Below are 9,738 nucleotides of genomic sequence, written 5' to 3'. Positions count from 1 at the left end.
GCCTTTGGTCCTCTGTGGCAGCAAGTCCTGGAGAAACCTCCCTCCCCCCAGAAGTCCCTTTTTTTGGTCTTCTGTAGCAGAAATCTTTGAAAAAGCCTCCCTCCCCCCCAGAAGTCCCTTTTTTAGTCTTCTGTAGCAGAAACCTTTGAAGAAGCCTCCCTTCCCCTTTAGAAGTACCTCTTTTTGGTCTTCTGTGGCAGAGGCCTCCCTCTCCTCCAGAAGGGCCTCTTTTTGGTTCTCTGGCAGCAACTCCTGCAGAAACTTCCCTTCACCCCAGAAGTCCCTCTGGTGGGGAGGGAGGCTTTTTCAAAGGTTTCTGCTACAGAAGACCAAAAAAAAGGGACTTGTGGGGTGGATGGAAGTTTCTGCAGGAGTTGCTGCCACAGAGAACCAAACAGAGGGATTCTAGGGGGGAGGGAAGTTTCTCCAGGAGTTGCTGCCACAGAGGACCAAAAAGAGGCCCTTCTTGAGGAGAGGGAGGCTTCTGCCACAGAAGACCATAAAGAGGGACTTCTGGGGGGGGAGGGATGCTTCTTCAAAGGTTTCTGCAACAGAAGACCAAAAAAAGTTCTTCTGGGGGGGAGGGAGGTTTCTCCAGGAGTTGCTGCCACAGAGGACCAAAAAGAGGCACTTCTGGAGGAGAGGGAGGCTCCTGCCACAGAGGACCAAAAAGAGTTACTTACAGAAGTGCCTCTTTTACAATTCATATGCTGACACCCCTGAGCTAAATCCAACAGGAAGTCTGCAATTAGTCTTTAAAAATAAGACTTTGCCTCAATTTTGGCTTCCAAACAAACCCTATCTCCTCCGAGGGCGTTAATGGTATCGGCTTCAAAATTTAATTGATGACTTATGACACTGTGCTGGAAAAAAGTTGTTAAAAACATTGTAATAACTCGAACAGTTTGGATTATATAAGCCTTGACAGTTGCAGTGCCACATCACAATGTATCCCTTACAATGTAAAACAATGGGGGAGGCATGGACTTTGTGTCAAACAGAGGCTTCTGACGTCTAAACTATAAGTCTGACCACTTTCAAACCTGTATCAATGGATTCGCCACAAAATTTCCTACTAACAACTATGATTTTTGATGTAAGATTTGGCCAAAGTCATGGGCTTTATGAGGAGATTTCACAATAAGAGTACTCTGAAATTCTCCTCTCCAACTGAGAGGGAGAGAGAGAAAATAGGAGGGGGGGGGGGAAGTACAGCAGAAAGTACTTATATACAAACTCTGTATGAAGTTTGGTGTTATTATCATTTATTTTACAATAATTATAGGTCTTATATGTATAATTCAATAGTGGGGATGACCTATGAGGGGACAGGAAAAAATGGAGTGAGGGTGACAGTTTAGTGATAAAGTGCTGTAGAAAAATAAAATCAAAACTAAAATTTGTAGCTCTGTACTGCAGTTTTTCCTTTATTAGGGCCTGAGCACCTAGCGGTTCGCTTACACTCTCCATTCAAATATGGAGTATTTTTCTGTGTCCAGCTGCAGTTACTTATTGTCTCTACACACCTGACAGTACACATTTCAATCAAACTTTCACTAGGTCATGTGGGTTAAAAGTCTTTCCTTTTCTAAAAATTGACTTGATGAAAATTAGGAAATGATTTTGTTTTACACACAAACTTTTTTTGTTTGAGTTTTCAATTTACTAATTGAAATTCAAGTGAATGGGCCCAAAACTTGCATAATTTTGATGCCACAGGTGTGCGCAAGGCAGCCATGTCTCACCCTGCAGAAAATTCTCATCCTCACATTGTTGAGATTTGATGCTTCGCCATGACAGAGGAAGTTGCTATAACTTTATTGTAAATGCTCCAGTTTGCACCAAACTTTACATGTTTGATAAGAGTCCCGGCCTGAACACGTCTACATGACAATATTCCATCAGTGATGCAAACTGGATGAATAGCGCCCCCAACAAAATTTCAGCAAAGCAGTCCCAGGAGCAGGCAAAATAGTGGACAAAGGAAGTGATGTTTATCTCCTACTTGCACTGTCTGAAAACAGCCTGAGTCTGAAGACATCTACATGCCCGTGACAGAAGCCCTTCGATTGCAGCGTGGCCCGACGTGCGCAGAGGCGCGAAGGCCCGTTCAACGCTGCTTGCAGCTTTAATACTATTTTAGCTTGTTTTTATTTTCTGTTCTCTAAGCTCTTTAATTACTGTTTTTGATTGTATTTAACTGCCATTTTAAAGTGTGTTTCTTTTGCACTTTATCTCGATGCTTTTAATGTTTTGTGTAAAGCAGGGGTTCTCAACCTTTTGTAACTTATGGCCCACTTCTGATTGTTAAAAAATTTTCAAGAACCACCTTCTCAAATAAATGAAAAAAAAAAACAATCAAGCAAACAAAAATAAACCATAACTTGACTGGGCTGTAAATATGTATTATGCCACCTGTCAGCTGTAATGACCAAAATAAATATTCTGTTAACCCTCAGTGAGACACCTGGGCTTGCTTCTGGGAAAAATTAGATCAAGTCATGGTGGGATGGGTGAGAAGCTGACATGCAGAGTAGCATCCAAGTTGCTCTCAGTTTGTTCCTTGCCTTTGATTTTCCATTGTGACACTTTGGATCACTGGAATGCATTTCTGGCATTCCAGTGATCCAAGTTTCTCACATGGCTTCTATCAGCTGATCTGTTATAATATGCGGTGAGCTTGTTTTAAAAGGGAATTCCATTGATTTTCAACATCAGCATGTGTTTCCAGGTGTTATTTGTGTAAAAAGTAGTATAAAGCCTTTTGTGTCTCCAGAGGAGCCATGTGAATTGTGATAAATTGTCTCAAGTGGTGTCACTTGAATCAGCATGGGTTGGGACTGAAGAGTACAAGTCTGAAAAATAAAAAAATCTGGGGGTGTGGAGTTAGAAAGCAGTGAAGTTATCAGACTGTAGCTCCTCATCTCTGCTGGAGGCAGCAGCTCCAGGCTGCATTAGCTGCTACTAGCAATAATACACACATCTCCGACTAAACTGTAAGAGGTTGAGTTGTAGGTAACGTAGGCGCCAGGTTTGACAAGGAAGCATGGAAAATGGACAATTTCTCAGGTTCTGCAGCATCAATTTAATTAATTTTTTTGTGTAAAAATGTCCATCATGAATCCAATGATGGAAAGCAATGCTAAAGCTATGGAGGGCTATTATTTTACATGTCATGGATGGTTGTAGTCTATTTCTATCAAACCACAGTCTCAGTGCTCAGAAATAAAAGTGATCGGTGGCTCCATATTGTTTTGTTTTTCTGACTGCTTTTCATTTGAGTTGAATAGCACAGGGTAACACTGCCTTTCTCTATTGTGTCAACATTAAAACTATCAAACAATTCCAATAAAACTTCCAATGAAACCTAAAATTTGATTGGATTTGTTGATCAACAAAACTGATTGGTAGTTCTGTGTTTACGTTTAGTGTGCGTGCTTCGTGTTATGATTGATTGATTGATCTGAACGGTGTGACAGCGAAGTGTAGTTGTGTGCAGCATTCTGGGTTCAAGAAAGAGTGTGAAATCACCACTCGACTCAAGTCCAAATTTCTGTTAAATTATACTGTGGGGCAGAATTACTGAACTTAGATCATTGTCAGGGCTGCAAAACGTTGCATTGTTTGATTGATGAACAAGATTTTGCAAGGCTAAATGATATTTCCATGGTATCCATGTGTGCACATTGTGATGGGAAACACCTGCAGTTAGTGCATGGTCACTACAACTTAAAATCTTTTAAATATTTTTAAATATTTAAAAAGAAAAATCTTTTTCACTAAGTTGAGTCAGTTTCTCATGTATTTTTATAGCCTACTGTCTCTGTCTTCAATGTTGATACAGAAAATGGTGTCAGACTCTGGAAGTACAACAAAGGGTGGAGTGATGATTAAGCATGTGGTTTCTTTTCCAGTTTTGACTAGTTTGGCATCAAGATTTGTAATTTATTCATTATTTCATCTTCTTCTTCCAGTTTATGTCATTTTACTATAACAGATCTATGATTGTTGTCACACAGAGCTACTTATTTCCAAAAAAACAAATCCAACTTTTGGAAAATGTTATGGGGTCAGAAAGTTTACCTCTTGTTCTATTTTTTTCTTAAAGTAAGTGAATCTCACGAAAGACCAAAGCCAATAATGTGTTAGTCTGTTTCTCAATACTTTCTGACTTCCCTACTCTGTCTGTGGCTTTAAGTCCCAAACCCAGTGGTTCCAACTGAAGATGTAAATCTTGAAAAAAACACAGAGGAATAAGATATATCGGGGTTTGGATACAAACACAATGTAGATCAATTCATTGTTGGTTTGCACATGAGATTGTTGATATTGAGAAACATGATCTACAAGAGTCTACAATAAGGGTACACAAACAAATTTCCAACACACCACATATCCAGTAAAGATGCGTTACATGATGATATTTAAGTTCCAAAAACTCTAGGACTCTGTACATGGACGACGTGTCTGTATTAATGGGTGAAGTGACTCCTTCACTGTGTAACCAAGACCTTAAACCTGGGCAACCTTGTTGTATTGATTCATTGGGACCATGTTAAACATAAATGTTACAATTTGATGTACTTCACCAGAGTTAGCTCATAGCTAATTTTTACCTGCAGTCCCCTCAGCAGGTCACAATTAAAACATATAACAGCACAATAACAAACAGTGCAAAGCAAAAAACACACAAGATATGTAATACAAAATACAAAGCTACACATAATAGCATATCATATACACTTACAATGTCAACTAGAAATGACTAATGTAAGCTTTTCAAATTAAAAGCAAGATTATTTGCGTCCATGAGAAGACCATGAGATGAAATTTAGATTCAGTGGTTACAGAGCTGAATAGTTTTTAGCAGATTTTTTGATTTGGTTTTGAACATACTGATGGAACTGCAGCTCTTCATATCATCAGGTAGGGCATTCCACTGAGTTGTGGCTTTCACAGAGAAAGCTGACTGCCCCAATGCAGTGTGATAAAATGGTACGGTACAATCTTGTATAGAGGATATTCTGGAGGATCTAATAGAACTTTCTGAGCGAGTATACACAAAGTCACATAGTGGAGGAGAGGCCAAACCATTTTAAATTTTATAAACTGGGCACAAATTTGAGAATAATCTAAAATTCTCAAAGCTCAGTAAATTGTATTTCTCCAGTACCTACAATGAATGTGGAAATGCATTGGTTTTCTGTCCAGAGTTTTTTGATTGTGATGCCCAGGTGGAGATACTGTTGTAAGTGTTCATTAGTGAGTTCCTTACTGTATTCATTGTTGAAAATGTCACTGATTGTACAATTATTCTGCTGGAGGCTTGATATGATGACTTCAGCTGGTTCCGTTTTGTGGTTCTCCCACTTTCGTCCTAGGTATATATGCTAACATTTGCTAATCAGAGCTTGAGATAGACAACATATGATGAACATGAACACATATTAAAAGAAACATTCAAAACTTGTATATAACTAAATGCAAACACCTGAGGAGGTTGGAGAAGTGGAGAGCAGGCAGTGGTATAGCAGCATGGATGCAGAGTTCAGCATTTGTATGCAGAATGAGCACCAAATGTTTATATGGACCACTGGAGGCTGGAGGCTAGCAGCGCCAAGCTACATGGGCTGCTCCTAGCATAACACACTCAAATCTGTACAGTTGAGTGAATTGGGTTATTTGCATTGAGGGTAATGTAGGCCGCAGGTTTTGACAAATAAGAATTTGTGGAATCATAAAGTCAATGTCCGTCATGAGTCCCACAATGTTACATCAGTGGAGTACTCTTTTAAGATTTATATTATATATATATGTACATATACATATATATATTTATAAAACATTATGTTTTCAAAAATGACATTTGTGAAAAACCTCCCAAAACACACAGCACACACAGCACACAATCATTCAAAACTGTAAGATATGTCATGGCAGAACACATTTAGGCCAGATACTGTGTGTTTCACCTTATCTTCACACTAGCTGGGAACTCCTCTCTGCAGGCTCATCATTGACACTGAACTCTTGTTAATGGTTCACATTGAAAAAAACAGCTGGGGGATTTTACCCAGATAAGACATCATTATGCCTGGTTAACATTTGGTTGCTGCTTCACTTGAGTGTGACATACCTTCACCTGCTTGTCACTATGGAGTTATTACAATGTGGCCCATGTATTTTTATGAAAATCAGTACATTTTCTGTGTCTTATATAAATTAAGATACAAATGAATATTGGTATTCATGTACAGTGATTCCTTCAGGTGCAGTGATTTGTATACAGTGTTAAACCAAAATCATGAAACAATCAAATGACTGCTTTTATCCGTAGTAAATAATATTGTGTTGTTGTGGCTCCATGGGACTCCAACTCTCTCCAGCTACACAGCTGTGGGACCTGCTACATGTTCCTGAGCGTCATCCAGGAACAACCACAACACAACAGCATACAGAGTCAACCACATGCAACACAATCATCTCACCCCTGCCTCCACAGATGTGTTCATGTCACAGGAGAAAGACTACAGATCCCAACCCTCTGCCAGAATACATTGCACACCTTATATCTCATTCAAAACTCGGTGGAAAATTTGATCACACATCAAGGACAGGACATACACTGCTAGCTCAACAAGGGCTAACAAATGGTCCTCAGCTTTTAATTTCTGCTCTAACTTGCCAAAAAAAACCTCTTTACTTATTTTTTTTCCCTCTTGGCAGAAACACAAGCCTGAAGGGGAAACCTGACTGGATGAGGCCACACCATAAACAGGTGCAATCTCTTTTCTTTTTTTTTTCTTTTCTTTTAGCAGGAAAAAACAGCAGAGCAATGTAAAACTTTACCAGCTGTGGGCCTGACTCAGTTTAGAAATCGTTTTCCAGCAGCTTTCCTGCTGTGCCACAGTGAGGACAATTACAATAAAAATATTAAACAGTACAAGCAGATAATAAAAGTGAACAAGTTAGACAAAGAATATTCTTTATATATTGGCTAAAACATACTTATTTTTAAGAACAGATTCTCAATAAAAGAATACAACATTAAATGCAGAACAACAAGTGTAAACAAATTTGACATGTATATAAACAAGTTATATAGAATTCGGAGAGAACAAAATGGTCGACTATTGAGATGTTAGTGTTTACAACTTTGGTTCAGAAGAAGGAAATATTTGTGTAAATGTTTAAATTGTAAAAAGGATCTATAATTTCAGATGTGGTGTGGGATTTTGTTCCAAATTTTAGTGTATGTACAGAAAAAATATCTTAAACCATAATTGTTATTAAAAATGGGTATAGGGTTCAGTTCATTTGTAATAGCTCTAGTTATTCTTCCAAGTCTTATGGAGTCTTGGCAAAATAGAACAAAGTAAAGAAGGGAGGAGGTGATAGTATAGTTGATATTACAAAGTAATACCACTAAGTACTGTACAATTATAAAAATGTAACAATTTAGATTGCAAAAATACTTCACAGTGATGTGTCCAAAGGAGAAAATTTAAGATATATTTTATAAACTCTATTGAAGAGTCTCTGGATATGCTATTCAAATGTGAGGTGGGTGTCAAGATAAACACTATGGTATTTAAAATTCTGCACTGTAATAATTCGCTGGTTGGCCAGAACTATGAGATGAGACCATAAACTGTAAAAAGAAAATATGGACGTAGCGACTGTGACGTCACCCATTGGTTTCTGAAGAGTGATTTTGAAGCTCAAAGTGGGTGGCTCTGGCCGTCGCCATCTTGACCTGACTCTGCCTAACTCCCAGCTGCCTAACTCCCACTAATCCAAAATGGGCAAAGAGGTGGAGCTGAGGTGGCCGAATGAAGTCTGGTTGCCTCCAATGGCCTCAAGTAGCCATCGGAGGAACTGCAGTTTTTGGCACTTCAGCACCGGCTTCATTTGTTAGCCCTGGAGATTGCCGCTTGGATGAGACAAAGGTTTCCTCAGGGAATGGAAATACATACTTTCAGTTGTTTTTTTTTACATTAATAATCAAGTGTTGTTTCTGAAACCAGTTACAAGGAATTACAAGGAATTAAAATCAGAAGAGAGTTTAGTGTTTATTATATCAGTGCTTGGGTAATTCACAGACAGTAGACAAGTCATTAATGTACAGGACCAAGAGTAATGGATCAAGAATACTACCCTGAGGTACCCAAATATCACAGATAGAGGGGAAGAAATTACTTGGCCAATTTCAACTACCTGAGCTCTGTCTGATAAATAGGAAGCGAACATTTTCAAAACAAAAGGAGAAAAATTTAAAAAAGTTTAATTTACTGAGTAATATTTGATGGTTTACAGTGTTGAATGCTTTGTGCAGGTCAATGAATATTGCTCCAGTGACATCACCGTGGTTAAGGGAAGTGCGGATCTGCTCAGTAAAAAATTATTACGTGAATGATGTGATTGATTGGTTAGAATGGAAACCACACTGAAACTCACTGAGAAATTATTTGTTTGAAGATATTCTGTCACTTGATTTGTGAGGGCTTTTTTGAATATCTTGACATAACTGGTAAAATGGAGATTGGTCTGTAATTTGAAACTATGGTTGGATCATCAGATTTGAAAACTGGAACAGTTTGAGAAAATTTCCAATAAAATGGAAAAGCTGATAACCTAATCCAGAGATTGATAAAATGAAGAAAAAGAGGAAACTATCTGCATTTGTCTTGATAAACTGCATATTAAGTCCATAAATATCTGTAGAATGAGAATTATTACGTGAATTCAAAATTGTCATTACCTCATTTTGCATAAGCTCAGTGAAAGCGAACAGATGAAGTAGGATATGGGAACAGGAGTAATTAGGACTAGTATGAAAGGCATTAGCCAAATCTTTAACTGAAGAAATAAAATAATCATTAAAAATAAATGCTATTTTCTCAACTACACTAACAAAAACATTATAGTGAGAAATTTGGATGTCAGAGTTTCTCTCATCTGTTTTTCCCCCAGTAATAGTTCTTAACACTTGCCATAAACTTCATAAATTTGAAGTAGATTGAAGTATTTGGTTACAATAATGCCTTTCGCCTTTCGCAGAGTTGCCACACATTTAGTGTAACACTTGAAGTTTTCTCTATTATTGTGGATCTTAAGGACTGATATTTTTTAAATGAGAGTGATTTCAGTTTTAGCAATTTTATTCTCAGTGTTTATCAGTGGCAGCATAGTCTGGCGAGATTGAAATCTGTGCTCCTTAATATAGCTGTTGTATATTGACTCAATTTTATGATTGACATTACCCTGTATCTGCTCTGGGTTATATAGTGATAATTCATGACTCAAGTCAATTCACCGTATGAAATTCATGCAATTTAGATTTCTGAATTTTTCGAGTTTCTTGTAAGTTGTATCTTTTAGGGGTCTTTATTATTTTCCTGATAGCAAATGCAAGAGAATGGTCAGATAATGCTGTATGGATGACACCAGACAATCCGTATTTTGTAGATTGATTTGTGAATATACGACCCAAAACTGAGCATCTTGTATTTATTTTTCTAGTTGGGTCTGTCATTAATTGATAAATACCCAGTTTTGTGGCACAGACTTTTAAAGGTCTGAAGGACTTGTTCCAGTCACAATTCAAGTCACCCAGTGTAATAAATTCCTTAGTTTGTACAGATTTACTAACATGACTAAGCTGTGAGAAATATACAGTAGCACTGAATTCACATGTGGAGGTTTGTAAGTGACAATAACTATGATTGCATGTTGATT

The sequence above is a fragment of the Thunnus albacares genome, chromosome 12 (assembly GCF_914725855.1).
Source record: "Thunnus albacares chromosome 12, fThuAlb1.1, whole genome shotgun sequence".
Lineage (NCBI taxonomy): Eukaryota > Metazoa > Chordata > Actinopteri > Scombriformes > Scombridae > Thunnus > Thunnus albacares.
Note: the sequence above shows the minus strand (reverse complement) of the source record.